The sequence below is a fragment of the Sus scrofa genome, chromosome 2 (genome assembly GCF_000003025.6).
Source record: "Sus scrofa isolate TJ Tabasco breed Duroc chromosome 2, Sscrofa11.1, whole genome shotgun sequence".
NCBI lineage: Eukaryota > Metazoa > Chordata > Mammalia > Artiodactyla > Suidae > Sus > Sus scrofa.
In genome coordinates this window covers 47,268,464-47,287,227 of record NC_010444.4, presented here as the reverse complement: position 1 = coordinate 47,287,227, position 18,764 = coordinate 47,268,464, and the positions used below count along the sequence as shown (strand labels likewise).

Below are 18,764 nucleotides of genomic sequence, written 5' to 3'. Positions count from 1 at the left end.
ATGCCAAGTCTATTGTAATTCTTCATCCACTGCCAAGTATCCTATCACAGAGAGCCGTGAATACACCTTGCCACCAGGTGTTCTCAGTTTCCAGAGGATCTCCAGGATGACTTTCAGGTGTTCCAAGACTGCCCACACCAATGCAAGTGGCAGTTCAGTGGTCTCATCTGCCAGAGTTTCCACTGCTCTGGGCTGGCCCTGGGGTTTGATGTCATTGAAAGTTTCTAAATATCCTTTTCTAAAAGTCCAAGCTTGGAGTTCCTGCTGTGGTGCTGTGGGGTAATGATCCGGCTTGACTCTGTGGAGGCGCCAGTTCAATCCCTGGCCCTGGCCTGGAAACTTCCATCTATATGCAGTGGGTGTGGCTGGAAAAAATGAAATGAAATGAAATTAAAAAAAATCCAAGCTTCTTCAACAGGGAGTTCCTGTTGTGGCTTAGTGGGCTAGAAACCCAACTGGTATCCATGAGGATGCACGTTCAATCCCTGGCCTCGCTCAGTGGGTTAAGGATTCAGCCTCATTGTGAGCTGTGGTGTAGGCTGCAGACTCTGCTCAGATCTGGCTTGGCTGTGGCTGTGGCAGGCAGCTGCAGCTCTGATTTGGCCCCTAGCCTGGGAACTTCCATAAATCTAAGGATAGCTCTTTTTTTTCTTTAAATGATTTTTATTTTTTCCATTACAGTTTGTTTACAGTGTTCTGTCAATTTTCTGCTGTACAGCAAAGTGACCCAGTCACACATATATACACATTCTTCTCACATTATCCTCCATCATGCTCCATCACAAGTGACTAGCTAGAGTTCCCAGTGCTATACAGTAGGATCTCATTGCTTATCTATTGCAAATGCAATAGTTTGTATCTATTAACCCCACACTCCCAGTCCATCCCACTCCCTCCTCCTCCCCATTGGCAACCACAAGTCTGTTCTCCAAGTCCACGAATTTTTTTTCTATGAAAAGTTCATTTGTGCCGTGCTTTAGATTCCAGATATGTGATATCATATGGTATTTGTGTTTCTCATTCTAACTTACTTCACTTAGTATGAATCTCTAGTTCCATCCATGTTGCTGCAAATGGCATTATTTTGTTCTTTTTTATGGCTGAGTAGTATTCCATTGTGTATATATACCACATCTTCTTAATCCATTTGTCTGTCGATGGACATTTAGGTTGTTTCCACGTCTTGGCTATTGTGAATAGTACTACAATGAACATACAGGTGCATATGGAAAAGTTTTGTCTGGATATATGCCCAAGAGTGGGATTGCTGGGTCATATGGTAGTTCTATATTGAGTTTTCTGAGGTACCCCCATAGTGTTTTCCATAGTGGTTGTACCAATTTACATTCCCACCACCAGTGTAGAAGGGTTCCCTTTTCTCCACACCCTCTCCAGCATTTGTTAGTTGTGGGCTTATTAATGATGGCCATTCTGACAGGTGTGAGGTGTTATCTCATAGTAGTTTTGATTAGCATTTCTCTAATAATTAGTGATGTTGGGCATTTTTTCATGTACTTGTTGGCTAACTGTATATCTTCTTTGGGGAGATGTCTATTCAGGTCTTTTTGCCCATTTTTCAATTTTTTTTTTTTTTTTTTTCCTGCTTTATAGGCCTGCACCTGCAGCATATGGAGGTTCCCAGGCTAGGGGTTGAAATGGAGCTGCAGCTGCCAGCCTACGCCACAGCCACAACAATGCAGGATCTGAGCTGCATCTGTGACCTACACCACAGCTCACAGCAATGCCAGATCCTTAACATGCTGAGTGAGGCCAGGGATTGAACCTGCAGCCTCATAGTTCCTTGTTGGATTCATTTCTGCTGCACCATGACGGGAACTACTTTTTGCTGTTGAGTTGTATAAACTGTATATATTATTATTATTATTATTATTTATTTTTTAATTGTTATTTCCCCAATACAATTTTTCCTGCTGTACAGCTGTTTGTATATTTTAGATATTAAGCCCTTGTCAGTTGCATCATTTGAAACTATTTTATCCCATTCCATAGGTTGTCTTCTTCTTCTTCTTTTTTTTTTTAATGGTTTCCTTTACTATGTGAAAGCTTGTCAGTTTGATTAGGTCCCATTGGTTTATTTTTGTTTTTATTTCTGTTGCCTTGGGAGACAGGACAGCTTTTTTTAATAGGGGCCATCGTGTGTCTGGAGAGGAATTCCAGGTCCAGTTTCCTGGGGTCCCTTTATGCCTCTGGACCTCTTGGCTCAAGATGATCCCTGCCCCTTCCTGCCATCTGGGGCATCTTTTGCAGCCTCTGCTTGTCCTGGGCTGGCCTACTCTGGTTGACACTCTGGGACAGGCCCCACACCACTCTCTCAGGGGCCTCTTTGGTTACCCATCCATCTCCTGGTGATGGGATGTGGGCTTTACAACAACTGATCTTGTCAAGGTTCCCTGTGCGACAGCATGACTTCTATTCTCTTAACACCCACACAGCAGCACTGGTATGAGGGCTCTGTAAATACTAACTCACTCCATTCTTGGGCCAGGCCCATGAGGTAGATACTCTCATTAGCCCCACTTGCCAATGAGGAAATCAGGGTACAGAGGAGTTAACTGAATTGCTCCTGATTCCACAGGTAGGAAGGGGAAAGGCGGAATTAGCATCTAGTCAGTTTGTCCCCAAGTCTAGCTCTGAATTATTATGGCGAGCTGCCTGCTTCCTAAAAAGCCCTTCTTCCCTCCTCCTCCTCTGCCTACCTCTGTCCATCCTCCTCATCACCCCTCCCCAGCCATAGCCCCATTTCAACTGCAGAGCTAGAATTGCATTTCAGAGCCTCTGAATGATTTATTTCTTCAATCTTGGGTCCAAGAGCCCTTCTATTCTTTCAGCAATTTCAAGTCTGTTTTCTTGAGTCTCAGGCATCAACTTCCCCTTCTTGGTTTCTCCCAAGTTTCAGAGGAAATGATGGCTTTTCCTCCACAGTTCCTTCCTGTGTCCCCTGGTCACTCACTACCCATTCAGTCATTGCTGTGGGAATTAGGTTAGTTCCTTTCCTATAGACACTTTTTCTCTCTTCTGGAAGCTGATGTGCTGAGCTTGGCTGGTCAGAGCTTTTAGCCAGTTGGGTTTCAGTGTGGTCAGGTGGTTGACCACCCCCCTCCATCTGCCCCCAACCTCCAGGGCTCCTCTAACTGGCATGGGATCCTGGTCAGCCACACTAATGGTATGAATGGTGACTGGACCTTTACTCCTCAGCCTTCCCTCCTCAGAATATTCCCTCTGCCTTCTCTGCTCAGAATATTCCCTCTGCCCTGTCTCCTCAGAATATTGCCTCTGCCCTGTCTCCTCAGAATATTCTCTCTGCCTTCTCTGCTCAGAATATTCCTCAGCCTTCTCTCCTCAGAATATTCCCTCAGCCTTTTCTCCTCAGAATATTCCCTCTGCCCTGTCTCCTCAGAATATTCCTCTGCCCTGTCTCCTCAGAATATTCCCTCTGCCCTGTCTCCTCAGAATATTCCCTCTGCCCGTTCTCCTCAGAATATTCCCTCTGCCCTCTCCTCAGAATGTTCCCTCATCCTTCTCTGCTCAGACTATTCCCTCAGCCTTCTCTCCTCAGAATATTCCCTCAGCCTTTTCTCCTCAGAATATTCCCTCAGCCTTCTCTTCTCAGAATATTCCCTCAGCCTTCTCTTCTCAGACTATTCCCTCATCCTTCTCTGCTCAGACTATTCCTCTCCTGTCTCCTCAGAATATTCCCTCTGTCTTCTCTGCTCAGAACATTCCGTCAGCCTTTTCTCCTCAGAATATTCCCTCAACCTTCTCTGCTCAGAATATTCCCTCTGCCTTTTCTCCTCAAATATTCCTCTGCCTCTCTCCTCAGAATGTTCAGCCTTCCTCTCTGTCCTCTCCTCTGCTCAGAATATTCCCTCAGCCTTTTCTCCCTCAGAATATTCAGCCTCCTCAGTACCCTCTTCTCTCTCAGAATATTCCCTCGCCTCTCCTCAAATATTCCCTCTGCCTGTCTCCTCAGAATATTCCTCTGCCTGTCTCCTCAGAATATTCCTCTGCCCTCTCCTCAGAATGTTCCCTCATCCTTCTCTGCTCAGACTATTCCCTCAGCCTTCGCTCCTCAGAATATTCCCTCAGCCTTTCTCCTCAGAATTTTCCCTCTGCCCTCTCTCCTCAGAATGTTCCCTCATCCTTCTCTGCTCAGACTATTCCCTCAGCCTTCTCTGCTCAGAATATTCCCTCAGCCTTTTCTCCTCAGAATATTCCCTCTGTCTTCTCTGCTCAGAACATTCCGTCAGCCTTTTCTCCTCAGAATATTCCCTCAACCTTCTCTGCTCAGAATATTCCCTCAACCTTCTCTCCTCAAAATATTCCCTCTGCCCTCTCTCCTCAGAATGTTCCCTCAGCCTTCTCTGCTCAGACTGTTCCTCTGCCTTCTCTGCTCAGAATATTCCCTCAGCCTTTTCTCCTCAGAATATTCCCTCAGCCTTCACTGCTCAGAATATTCCCTCAGCCTTCTCTTCTCAGAATATTCCCTCTGTCTTCTCTGCTCAGAATATTCCCTCAGCCTTTTCTCCTCAGAATATTCCCTCTGCCCTGTCTCCTCAGAATATTCCCTCTGCCCTGTCTCCTCAGAATATTCCCTCTGCCCTCTCTCCTCAGAATGTTCCCTCATCCTTCTCTGCTCAGACTATTCCCTCAGCCTTCGCTCCTCAGAATATTCCCTCAGCCTTTTCTCCTCAGAATATTCCCTCTGCCTTCTCTGCTCAGAATATTCCTCAGCCTTCTCTCCTCAGAATATTCCCTCAGCCTTTTCTCCTCAGAATATTCCCTCTGCCCTGTCTCCTCAGAATATTCCCTCTGCCCTGTCTCCTCAGAATGTTCCCTCATCCTTCTCTGCTCAGACTATTCCCTCAGCCTTCGCTCCTCAGAATATTCCCTCAGCCTTCTCTCCTCAAAATATTCCCTCTGCCCTCTCTCCTCAGAATGTTCCCTCAGCCTTCTCTGCTCAGACTGTTCCCTCTGCCTTCTCTGCTCAGAATATTCCCTCAGCCTTTTCTCCTCAGAATATTCCCTCAGCCTTCACTGCTCAGAATATTCCCTCAGCCTTCTCTTCTCAGAATATTCCCTCTGTCTTCTCTGCTCAGAATATTCCCTCAGCCTTTCTCCTCAGAATATTCCCTCTGCCCTGTCTCCTCAGAATATTCCCTCTGCCCGTTCTCCTCAGAATATTCCCTCTGCCCTCTCTCCTCAGAATGTTCCCTCATCCTTCTCTGCTCAGACTATTCCCTCAGCCTTCGCTCCTCAGAATATTCCCTCAGCCTTTTCTCCTCAGAATATTCCCTCTGCCTTCTCTGCTCAGAATATTCCTCAGCCTTCTCTCCTCAGAATATTCCCTCAGCCTTTTCTCCTCAGAATATTCCCTCTGCCCTGTCTCCTCAGAATATTCCCTCTGCCCTCTCTCCTCAGAATGTTCCCTCATCCTTCTCTGCTCAGACTATTCCCTCAGCCTTCTCTGCTCAGAATATTCCCTCAGCCTTTTCTCCTCAGAATATTCCCTCAGCCTTCACTGCTCAGAATATTTCCTCTGCCCTGTCTCCTCAGAATATTCCCTCTGTCTTCTCTGCTCAGAACATTCCGTCAGCCTTTTCTCCTCAGAATATTCCCTCAACCTTCTCTGCTCAGAATATTCCCTCTGCCTTTTCTCCTCAAAATATTCCCTCTGCCCTCTCTCCTCAGAATGTTCCCTCAGCCTTCTCTGCTCAGACTATTCCCTCAGCCTTTTCTCCTCAGAATATTCCCTCTGCCTTCTCTCCTCAAAATATTCCTTCTGCCCTCTCTCCTCAGAATATTCCCTTAACCTTGTCTGCTCAGAATATTCCCTCTATCTTCTCTTCTTATACACATGTTCTCCAGAACATTCCCTTGGCCTTCTCTCCTCACACATGTGTTCTCCAGAAGAATTCCTTATCTTTGTTTCCTGGGCCTTTCACACGGTTACCTCATTGTTGTTTGCCCCTGCCCAATCCAAGTCCTTTTCTTTAAAGATAAAACCTGGGCACAGGGAAATGTGTGCTGTCTTCTATCTGTAATGTAAAGACTACATATTTATATATGTGTGTATAGACATAAACATCATCAGGGATGAGACACAAGTGGCTAATAACTGTGGCGACCTGTTTCAGAGCAGGAACAGACTAGGTTGATGGTCCAGGAGTAGGAGGGGCTTGTTTCTTGGATATGTCTGTGCTTTTTGATATCCGAACCCAGTGAATGCTTTTCCTATTTAAAATTTAAAAAGCGTGGATAATCTGGGAGTCCTGATTGCGAGTCGTGGAAAGAGGATGACTCATCTGGTTGATTCGGTACTCTGCCTTCTCCGGCCAGGTGGGCCCAGTTCCTCAGGTATGAGGTGGGATGACCCAAGCCCATTTACATGGCAGTGGGGACACCTGGAAACCCTCCCCTGGAGCTGGCGTGGGCCAGCACATAAAGGGTCTGTAGCCCACAGGGCTTCCTCCCACCTCCCTGACTCTCAAGTCTCCTAGCTCAGAAGTAACTTGAGATTTGCTGCCTTTCTAATCTCAGTTTACTTAGAGCTGGTGCTCAGCAGGCGCACCTGGGCCTCAAGTGTTGGTTTTCTGTGGTGAATCACCTCAATCTTACACCATGGGTCCCCCCCCCCCACCTCTTTCTTTTGAACTCCCCTATTTCGGGAAATTGAAACGCTCTGAGTGTCTGAGTTTTCCTGGAACAACTTTGTCTTTTCTTTTTTCAGACCTGTGGGACTTTATAGATCATTTCTTTTCTTTTTTTGTCTTTTTAGGGCCACACCCGCAGCATATGGAGGTTCCCAAGCCAGGGGTCGAATCGGAGCTGTAGCCGCCAGCCTCCACCACAGTCACAGCAGCTCGAGATCCGAGCTGTGTGTGTGACCTACACCACAGCTTGCGGTAACGCCCAGATCCTCAATCCACTGAGTGAAGCCAGGGATTGAATCCGTGTCTTCATGGATCCTAGTCGGTTCATTAACCATCGAGCCACGACGGGAACTCCCGATCATTTCTTTTCTAGTACTTTCCTTTGCCCAGTGCAAAGGAGCATGATTAGAATGGGTCAAACACCCTTTGAAAACACAAGTCCATGATTAGGTTTGCAGACAACCAAGGTCAGAGCAGAACGTGAGGAAAAAAATCAGGACATTTGGAGAAGCCAGTCCAGGTACTTTGTAATTGAGGAAGTGACCTGATGGGGTAGGTGACTTGCTTATGTTGGGCAGCTAACTAAGAAGCATCTACTGTGTGCCTCAAGCCATGTGCCATAGGAATGACAATATAGTTGAGGCCCAACCTCTCTTCCCAAAGCTTTCACTGTATTCTTAGGAAAACAAGACACACTTGATTGAAAAGATTAAGTAAGAGGAGATTTTGGTAACAGTTCAGCTCAGTCATAGACGGCAAGTCACAAAGTAGTTCATGACTAATTTTCATGTGACTGGTGGAAAGAGCAGTGGGTGTGAGCAGTGTTTTCTCAAGTCTGGAGAGGGCCTGGAAAGCTTCCTGGAGGAGGAGGCGGCAGGGGCGGCTCTCTTAGATCTGTATCTCAAAAGAGTAGGTGAAGTGCAGATGGACAAGTGGGAGGAAGATGAGAGTATCTCTAGTGGTGTCATGGCCGGGAGAATTGGGAAATGGCCTGATTTGAAGGTGAGTAGAGGGAGGTGAGAGAGGGGAGATGAGATTAGGGCAGATGCAGACTGCCTTCAATATGATAGATTGTGTGTGTGTGTGTGTGTGTAAAGCTTCAGAACAGGGATGGAAGGATGAGGGTCCAGGGTCTCATAGAGAACTCTTGTAAATCCGAGGAAGGCTTTGGCCCCTAGACATTTTCATCAAGGCATCTCTAGCCTGTCCTCCAGAAATGTCCCGAGGAGCCGAGAGGAAATCAGAAGCACGCTAGCCATACTCCCACCATTGTTCTGTTTGGACACTTTCTTAGGCCTTTAAAATGTATATTGATTCATTCTTTCAGTGGGTATTTATGAGTTCTTACTCTGCTCCAACAACTGTTCTAGAATGCTGCAGTGGCAGCAGGGGAAAAAATTAGGGTAAACTTCCTTGACATATGGGACTTCTATTCTAGGAAGGGGAAAGAGAGACAATATAGAATTGAGGTAGGAGTTCCCGTTGTGGCTCAGTGGTGAACGAACCTGACTAGGATCCATGAGGATGCAGGTTCAATTCCTGGCCTCACTCAGTGGGTTAAGGATCCGGCGTTGCCGTGAGCTGTGTTGTAGGTTACAGACAGGGCTGTGATCTGGCATTGCTATGGCTGTGGCATAGGTTGGCAGCTACAGCTTCGATTCAACCCCTAGCCTAGGAGCTTCCATATGCCACGGGTGCAGCCCCAAAAGACAAAAAATAAAAATTAAAAGTGCATTACTTTGACACTTCCTGCCTAGAAGGGGGGCACGACTAGGGAGCAAGAGCCTAACAGGTGCAAATCCCAGTTCCACCATTTTCTAGCTGTGTGACGCCAAGAGAGGAGTGGATTTCTTTGTGTCTCACTTTTGTCATCTCTGAACCCATTCCTAGGGTTTTTATGAGAATTAAGTGAGATAGGCCGTGTAAATACTTCCTGGCCCATAGCAAGCACTCATGAAGACTTAATATTATGCTAATACTTATTATCACATTATTATAAAAGCTTCCCCTGACCTCTGAGGCCAGAATAAAATGTCCCATCCTCTTTGCGTGATCCGTCCAGTAACACATTCTTGTTTTGCCTTGTTGTGCAAATATGGATGTAGCTTTCCCCTCACCAGAGAGTGAGGGCAAGAGACTAGGAAGTAGGTCTTAATATGTTTTTGAAATCCCTGGAGACGTGTGTCTTGTCCCAGAAGGTTTGCCAAATGGCATGGGTTCCCAGTGTCCCATTTCTATTGCAGCTGAATAGTCAGACCTGAAGCTGAGCCTCCTAGGACTGTGGGAAATGTCTGATGTTTCTAATGGTGCTGACTGGTTTGCCAAGCGTGTTCAAATTCACCTTTCACTCAGTCTTCAAAATCATCCTCTGTGGTCATTGGTTATTATCTCCATTTTATTTTTAAAATTTTTATTGATTGATTGATTTTTGTGTTTTTAGGGCTGCACCCATGGCATATGGAGGTTCCCAGGCTAGGGGTCCAATCGGAGCTGTAGCCACCGGCCCACACTACAGCCACAGCAACATGGGATCCAAGCCTTGTCTGGGACCTACACCACAGCTCACAGAAATGCCAGATCCTTAACTCACTGAACGAGCCAAGGATCAAACCTGTGTCCTCATGGATGTTAGCCAGGTTCGTTAACCACTGAGCCACGATGGAAACTCCTATTATCTCCATTTTATAGATAAGGGGACTGGGGCTCCTCAGATCAGAGTTAAGTAAGTTGCCCACTGACTCCAAGGGGGGAAGGTAACCACACAGGGGCCCCTGCCTGTTGCAGGCAGCCTTGGTGTGGAGGTTCAGAGTGACCATCCCCTCAAAGCCCCTGCATCGTTTCCCCTTTGCCCGTCTCCTCAGGAAGGGGTGGGGGAGGAGACCATGTAACTAGTAGACCTGTCTGCAGTTCTGCTTTTATCCTCTCTCCTCCAGGTCCTGTTACTTCCAAAAAAGCACATGATGGTGGGCTTGAGCTGAGCCAACAATCAGAATTGCTTAAATTCTGCTTCATTTCGGAGGCCTGGGCTGGGCTTGGGGGTGCACTGAGACAGTGGGAGGGCATGGTAGCTTTCGGCATTTGGAGCAGTTCCTGAGCGCAGATGTGCTGGAGGCGGGGTAGGGAACTGCACCTGGAGGTGGAGGAGGCCGGCATGGTGGCTTCACGGGGAGAGGAGCAGGCGTGAGGTGCGGGGTGCAGCTCAGAGCCACGTCCAGGATGCAGAAGGATGCTGGGGGCCGAAGCAGAGGCTGTTTGGGGAGGGGACACCGCCTGCCTTTCCAGGAGCCAACCAGGCCAGTGGTCCTTCTGGCGAAGGTGGGACTAAACCCGGGGCCCCAGGATGGACCGTAATCCCGATTTATCAAACTCTAGGGCTGTTCCTGAAGTGGAAGTCTTCCATTTAATTCAGATTATTGAGAAAGTACCCACCATGTCCCAGGAATATGAAGTCCAATAAGATAGGGATTCTGCCAAGAGGAGCTTATGTGCTTATGTGCTTTTCACCTATGCCCTCTTCTCCCTCCTGGGAACCTTGAACACCAGGGTGGCGATGCTTGTGGGCACATGGCAGCATTCAGATTCCCTGTGTCCTGGAGCTCAGGCTAGAATCTGGCCCTGACAGGTCAGCACAGCAGCACAGGCTGGGAGCTGGCAAAAATACCTGCTTGTGGAGCTGGGTTCTAAGCCTAATGTGGGGAGAGAAGTTCTTATTGGGCCTTTCTTAGTTGTGCTTCTTGCCCTCTAGGATTTTTTTTTTTTTTTTTTTTTTTTTTTTTTTTTTTTTTGCTTTTTTAGGGCTATGCTCATGACATCTGGAAGTTCCCAGGTCAGGGGTCAAATCAAAGCCAAAGCTGCCAGCCTACACCACAGCCACAGCAACACGAGATCTGAGTCATGTCTGTGACCTACACCACAGCTCATGGCACCCCTGGATCCCCGACCCACTGAGCAAGGCCAGGGATCGAACCTGTATCCTCATAGATACTAGTCGGATTTGTTTCCACTGTGCCACAACAGGAAGTCCCGCCCTCCAGGATTATTGTGGGAGCAAAGGAGTGGTCACAGGAGCATCTCTAGGGTGTGGGTGAGGAAGATCCCAGATAGAACAGCCACCAAGATAATGGCTCAGGCAGCCATCTCTCATTCAGACCAGTGCCCCTTTCTCTCTTCCTCCAGCCTGGCCAGTCTCTGCTACCATCCTCTGCCTGCCTACCTGGGTCATCTCAACCTCCAGCTCTTTGCTGTGTTTTTTCCAGTCTTCACGGCTTTCCTTTTCTTCCTGACCTTTCTCCGTCCTCAAGCTCCAAGGCTGAGATTCAGCCCTGCCTACTTCAGAAAGGCTTCCTAAACTCTCTCCGCCCAACACCCCCTCTCTTCTCTGTATGCCTCCTGGGTGGAGAGCCAGCAGCCCCCAGTTTAGCATTTACATGTTATGTAATGTGTTTTGAGCACCTGTCAGACACCAGGCAGCAGAGCAGAGACTAGGACTTTGGAGTCTGACTGGCCTGGGTGTGTGTTCTAGCTCTGATTCTTATGAAATATGCTTCGATTTCTTTGAGTCTCAGTTTCCTCATCTGAACTTGAGGATATAGTGCGTATTTCACAGGGCAGCTGTAAGGATCTGGTGAAATAATCGACACAATGCACTCAGCACACAGTTTCTGGCTCATAGTGAATGGCTAACGTGTGGCAGTCTCTGTTAACTCTTTGACATGTATTATCTTATTTAATCTACACCCTCGCTGTATAAGGTAGATATCATACCTCCACGGTCTCAGGATGGGTAGGTAGTGAGGCTGGCATTCAAGCCACGCTACTGACCGGTCTTGAGGCACCACTCTTCCTCCTGCTCCCTCTACTTCCCAAGTTCGGACTCCTTGTTTTCATGCTCTTTGGTGTTCTTCACTGTTTAGCCAGGAAGCTCAGCAATGTTTATTGAATGACTTTTCCTGGCTGATTTGGTGGGAACCAGGTTGGGGAGGAAGGTCAGGACATGGGCCCCCTTGAGCATTCATCCCCTTTCAGCTTGCCCATGGATCCAGTTTGCCCATAGATCCAGCTTGCCTATAGATCCCACCAGTGTACTACATACCATTCCAACACCAGGCAGTGCCCAGTGGCATGGTCCTGGTTACATCCAGCTAGACAGGAGGGAAACCAAATCATGTCCTAAGGGCAACTCAGCCAGTACCTTTTGATTAATATGTTTATTTTTATTTTATTATTTTTAATTTGTTATATTTTACTTTATTTTATTTATTATTTTTTATGACTTTTATTTTTTCCATTATGGTTGATTTACAGTATTTTATTTTATTTTATTTTTTGCCTTTTAAGGCCGCACCTGTGACATATGGAAGTTCCCAGGCTAGGGGTCGAATTGGAGCTACAGCTACTGGCCTACACCACAGCCACAGCAACGTGGCATCCAAGCTGTGTGTGCGACTTACACCACAGCTCACGGCAATGCCAGATCCTTAACCCACTGAGCGAGGCCAGGATCTAGATGCTAGTCAGGCTTGTTACCGCTGACCACAACCCTAACTTCCTAATTTTTTATTTTAAAATTTTTTTATTTTTAATTTTTTTTGTCTTTTGCCTGTTCTAGGGCCACTCCTGCGCATATGGAGGTTCCCAGGCTAGGGGTCTAATCGGAGCTGTAGCCGCCAGCTTACCCAGAGCCACAGCAACGTGGGATCTGAGCCACATCTGCAACCTACACCACAGCTCACAGCAATGCCGGATCCTTAACCCACTAAGCAAGGCCAGGGATCGAACCTGCAACCTCATGGTTCCTAGTCGGATTTGATAACCACTGAGCCACGACGGAACTCCTAATTTTTGTTTTTTAGGATTGAAATATAGTTGATTTAATATTATGTTATAGTTAATGCATTTATTTTTAAATAGCAGAGAATAAGCTATGAAAAGAATAAGAAAAGGAAGAGAAATGCCTGCCTGGATAATCCCTCATGACCAGGGCTGGAAAGCAAAAAGAAAAGCCATTAGCTGGCAGTCAGGCTCTGGGTGGTGTGTGACACTGTGAAATGTGTGTCCTGTAAGGGCACTGGGTGAGGCTCCTCTGGAATGGCTGACTGAACTTCCCCACACCCATGGGTGCAGCTGGGGTCCCGACAGGGCTGCTCTTCTTGATGTTATTGCGGTCAGGGTGGTTCTCACATCATCTCAGATCATGGTTTTCAGTTTTTCTTCAGCAAATGTTGGAAGCTGCCACTTCCTTCTCCAGCTGAGTTTCCTTTGGTACCAGCTGACGTCTCTGTCTTCAGAGTCCTTATCTCACTGGTTATTTAGTTTATGTCTGTGCGGACCTGATGTTGAGCCCCTGGGAACCTGGGGAAGAAGAGGGCTGGGTGTGCTGGTTCGTGTGTTGACCCCCACAGCTCATGCTGCTGAAGGCGGGGGAGGCAACCAGTGTCTTTTGATGCTTTGTTTTTGCTACCAAGCTGGGGTTCTGTTTTTCACTTTTGTTTCTCTAAAACTTTTTAAAAATTATTTTATTTTTTACTTTTTATTAAAGTATAGTTGATTTACAATATTGTGCCAATTTCTGTGTATCGCAAAGTGACCCAGACATACATATACACAGTCATTTTTAAAAAATGATTTTTATTTTTTTCCATTATAACTGGTTTACAGCGTTCTATCAATTTTCTACTATATAGCAAGGTGACTCAGTCACACATACATGCATACATTCTTTTTTCTCACATTATCATGCTCCATCCTAAGTGACTAGATATAATTCCCAGTGCTAGACAGCAGGATCTCACTGTTTATCCATTCCAAAGGCAATAGTTTGTATCTATTAACCCCAAACTCCCAGTCCATCCCACTGCCTCCCACCTCCCCCTTGGCAACCAACCAAAAGTTTGTTCTCTAAATCTGAGAGTCTGTTGCTGTTTTGTGATAGGTTCATTTCTGCCATATTGTAGATTTCATGTATAAGTGATATCATATGGTATTTATCTTTCTCTTGCTGACTTAATATGAGATCTCTAGTAGCATCTGTGTTGCCGCACATGGCGTTATTTTGTTCTTTTTTATGGCTGAGTAGTATTCCATTGTATATATGTACATCTTAACGCATTCATCTGTCGATGAATATTTAGGTTGTTTCCATGTCTTGCACTGTTGGTGGGAATGTAAATTGGTACAACCACTAGGAAAAACAGTATGGAGATTCCTCAGAAAACTAAATATAGAACTATCATATGGTCCAGCAATCCCACTCCTGGGTGTATATCTGGAAAAAAACGATAATTCTTTATTATTATTATTATTATTATTGTCTTTTGGGGCCACACCTACAGTATATGGAGGTTCCCAGGCTAGGGTTCGAATCAGAGCTACAGCTGCAAGCCTGTACCACAGCCACAGCAACACCAGATCCAAGCCACTACTGAGACCTACACCATAGCTCATGGCAACGCCAGATCCTTAACCCACTGAGCGAGGCCAGGGATCACACCTGTGTCCTTATGGATGCTAGTCAGATTCATCTCCACTGAGCCACAACGGGAACTCCGGGGAAAAAACTATAATTCAAAAAGACACATGCACCCGTATGTTCATAGCAGCACTATTCACAATAGCCAAGACCTGGAAACAACCTAAAACTCTTTAAAACACCTGAAGGTAGAGCTTCCTTTCCTGGAGGGAATTAAGATGGTGCTGTTAGAAGGCCTGGAGGAACAGGAGTAGACTCTCTGGGTGCTGGCCCAGGAGGTGGCCAGAACATGAGACAAAGTAAAGCTAACACTGTTCAGCCCATGCTGTGTGTCAGGCACTGTAGTGGTAACTGATGAGTCAGAATCTCTTGAGAAAAGTGACTGAGAAAAAAAAAACCCAAAAAAATCACAAAAGCTAAAAAACTCTCCGTGGGATTCAGACAGGCGTATCCCATTTAAAACCCACAGATACATGCCATCTTGTTAACATCAGGCTGGAGCTCTTGGAGATTGAAATAACTCATGTTCAGAGAAGGAAACATCCAAGATGCTGCCTGTCCTGTCCCCTGGGAGGCTGTCTCTGGCTGTAGTGGGGCTGGTTGTAGATGAAGGGGCTGCGACACATCCCATCTCCCTTGGGTGAGTGGCAGCAGACCTGCCTGGACCAGGAGAAGGCCTCAGACTCAGGGATCAGAGTGTGCTGAGGGGGTTCAGCATGATGGGTGGACCAGGCAGTGGGCCCTAGCAGGGTGACCTCAGCCAGTTAGTTTCTGAGCTCTCTGAGCCTCTGTTTCCTCACCTGAAAAATGGGATGGATAGGCATCCAGCTCCTACGGCTGTGCTGAAGGTTAGATGTGACTGTACCAGTGAAAAGAGTCATTTGAGGGCTCAGGTAAGCTCATTTCTCTTCCATATCCACCCTCTAAAAAGAGTTGTTTCAAGTAGCTGCCCAGATGTTTTCCTGCACCCCTGCGAAGCCAGTGGAAATTAGCTCTCTCCTTTCTCTTCTCTTTTCCTAATGCTCATAGCAAGGGGGACCCACGTCTGAGGCTGGATTTCCAGCCTGGGCCCATAGGACTGGGCTATTCCCCTTCTCTAGCATCTTCCTCTCCCAGGAAGGGCATTGGTCCAAGGGCTATGAGTGACTCGGCTCGCCTCAGTTTATTGAGATGCCTTGTTGCCTGTATCTGCTTTCCCCTGGCTCTTTGGGCCTCACTCAGAGTGTGCAGTTGGTTTTTTCTTCCCTGAGCAGGATTTAGTGATGATAAAGCAGCCGGTGCTGCTGTTAGCCAGGACTCTGAGTTTCAAGTGACAGGAACCCAACTTGAATGATAAGCGAAAGTGGGATATCTTTTTTGGGTTCCAGAGTAGGTACAGAGAGTCAAAGGAGGCACTGCAGAATCCAGCCCCAGAAAGAGAACAGGTGACCTCCAGTCCCTGGACCAGCATCCCCTACTTGGTCCATGGCTGCAGGCTGCTCTCAGCTGACCCCACACAGCCTTGTACCTGACCCAAGAGGACCAGGTCTTCCCCAGGAGTTTTCAGAATGGAACTTGGCCCAGCTTGGAGCACATGCATACCCTTTGTACCCAAGAATGGCCAAGAAGGAAAGATACACTAATGAACCCATCTTGAGTCTCATGCCTACCTTTTTGGCTGGTGAATAAAGGATGCGGTGGAGTCTGTTATTGGAACAAAGGGAGAAGGATGCTAGTAATATTAATAATTAAGCAGGAGATGAACTCACTTTTATTGAGTGCTAACTTTGAGCCAGGAACTATTATAAACTCTTTTTTTTTTTTTTGCTTTTTAGAGCCGCGCCCATGGCATATGGAGGTTCCCAGGCTAGGGGTCTAATTGGAGCTGTTGCTGCCAGCCTATACCACAGCCACAGCCATGCCAGATCTGAGCTGCATCTATGACCTTACATCACAGCTCAGGTCAATGCCAGATCCTTAACCCACTGAGGGAGGCCAGGGATGGAACCTGCAACCTCACAGATACTAGTTGGATTCATTACTGCTATACCCCAACAAGAACTCCTGAGCTCTTTAATCTTCCCCGTCAATCCTGTTTTATACACCAGGAAGCTGAGGCACAGAGAGTGTAAGCAGTTTGACCCAGGTCATATAGCTCGCTAGTAGAGAGCTGGGATTGAACCCAAGCAGAGGCCTGCAGATGTGCTCTGCACCACCCACGCTGATGCAGATGATACACTGATGCCGTCTCCAAGCGCTGCCTCTCAGCTCAACCCCGGGCTGTGTCCCTTCCAGCATTATTTCATCTTCAGAACAGCCCTGTGGGGTAGGCACTAATATTATCCCCGTTTTTAGATAAGAAACTGAGAGGCTCACAGAGATGGTGTGACTTGCCTGGGGCCACCCGACCAGTTTAAAGTGACAGAGCCAGGAGAGGAACCCGGGGTTGCCTGATTCCTGGGCCCGAGCTCGTGACCACTTTGCTGGGGAGCCTTTGTATTTGGACATTCCTCTTGCTCCATCAGATGCTCCATGGGATGCTCGAAGGCGATTGGGATGAAGAGCAGTCCTGGTTCAGCATCTGAGACTCCGACCTCTGTCCCGGGGGCAGAGGCATGGAGACCTCTGCCGGGCGCATACTGCTGAGGGGCCAGCCTTGTGGTTCTGAGCCAGTTTGGGTGTGTCTCACACTAACTCGCACTGAAGGGTTCTTGAACAAGCCCGCAGTGCACCCAGGCTCTGGCTGTCTTCCTTCCTCCATTCGGCAAATACCAATGGAGGCCCTAGTGGGTGCCAGGCTCGGTTCCAAGTGCTTGGGGTCCCTCAGTGAAGACTCTATGGAGGTAGGTTTGGAGCACAGCAGAGGGGAAGGTCCCCCAGGTCCCTTGGGATCCACGAGGCCACTGAACCTCACAGGAAACACTTCCTGTCTGTCCTCTGGAGGCCTGGAGACCTCACACTTCTTTGCCTGAAGGCAAATCTTAGAGGAGCCGGTGTTTCCTCATTCTGCCTGATTACAAAGCGAAACGTGTCAGGGAACGAGCCTGGGCCTGGACTCGGGCCAGTTCCACCTTGAGCCTCAGGCTTCCCTGGTCAGTGGAATGGTCACCTGGCTGGGCCATGCCCCAGTTTCGCCCTCTGTGACATGGCTGTCCAGGCTGCCTCACCGGGTTGCTGGGAGGATTACCCAAGACAGCACCTGCCAAGCAGCTGTGGTAATGCGTGCATGTGGCTTCGTAGGTGTCCCTAAAAGTCAGGGCCCGGGGACAGGAGCAGCTAGAAAGGGTCCTTGGCGAGGAATTCACCAGTTAGGCTCCTCATTTTGCAGATGAGGAAACTGAGGCCCCTCAAGGGGAGGGCAGGTGCTGGGCCTTAGATGCTTCTGGCTTAGGGGAGTTAAGGGGGGCTTCAAGTGTGTTTGGCTGTTGGTCAGAGAGAGGGTACAAGTTGGCCCTTGGAGTGGCTGGATCACAGGGTGTGTCTGGGCCTGTGTGGGAGTCTGCCCAGTGGTCAGCCCTCTTGGACCGATCCCCAAATGCCCGCCTCCATCCAGCCATGCAGGCAGCCCGCACAGAACCTCAGAGAATCTCTGTTTCCTGCTGTTGGTCTCGGCAATGTCCCAGGGTGGGTAGAGGGGCTTCTGTTCCTGACATCTGGGGAATGGGGGGAGGTCCCCGGTTCTTAAACCTGGTTAGATCGATAGGGGAATTCTCTACTAGGGTGTCCATCTCCTCTGCCCACTGCCCCCAGCAGCCTCCCTTGAGAAGCAGGGGTGTGGGTGAGTGGAAGCCTCCTGCCTCTCTGAATTCTGAGAGACAGAATTCAAGACAGCAGCAGAGACCCAGCCTACAGCTCAGGCTGATAGAATGCAGCCGAGGCAGGCCATCCTGTTTGTCAGCTGCCAGGGGCTGGAGAGGTGTGGCTTGATAATGAGGATGACTGATGGGGGTGATTTCAGCTTCTGCCCAGGTGGCTGCTGGTGGGGTGTGCGAGCCATCACAGCCGTGCTGGGACACCTCTCACCTCAGCGTGGTGGGAAGGACCATGAATGCCAGGTCAGCCAGGCCCGGGTTTGAATCCCGCCATGCCCCGGGACCCTGACAAGCGTCTTCTGCTCTCCAAGCCTGTTCCTCACTGTGAGGAGCCACTGAGACAAAGCATGTCCGGTTTCTAACAGTGCTCCTTCCACGCATGGCTGGTGCTCAGTAAAGAGGAGCTTTTCTCTCATTAATAGTCTGAGGATTCTGAACAGCGAGTCCCACCTCCCAGGCTCTAAACGTGGCTCTTCCTTTGTGTACAAGAGCTAATGTGCATGTGTCTCCATGGGCAAGTAAACCTACCGCCTCACTGAGCTAAGTACGCCTATGTCCACAGAATGGGGATTGCCTCCTTTTGATCTCAAATTTTACACCTGCGTTAATTTTTGTCCTTTTGAGGCCACCTCTCAGAAACTTGGAATTGTGAAATTAAACTCTTAGAAATGGGGAGTTTCCATCGTGGTGCGGTGGAAACGAATCTGGCTAGGAACCATGAGGTTGCCGGTTCAATCCCTGGCCTCGCTCAGTGGGTTAAGGATCTAGTGTTGCCGTGACCTGCCTTGTAGGTTGCAGACGCAGCCTGGATCCCGCATTGCTGTGGCTGTGGTG

The 18,764-nt window shown here is 48.1% G+C and overlaps 1 protein-coding gene across 1 annotated transcript in view; it reads left to right on the top strand.

The window, feature by feature from the left end:
- Positions 1-18,764, top strand: part of MICAL2 (microtubule associated monooxygenase, calponin and LIM domain containing 2) — a 259,613-nt gene that overhangs the window by 14,860 nt on the left and 225,989 nt on the right.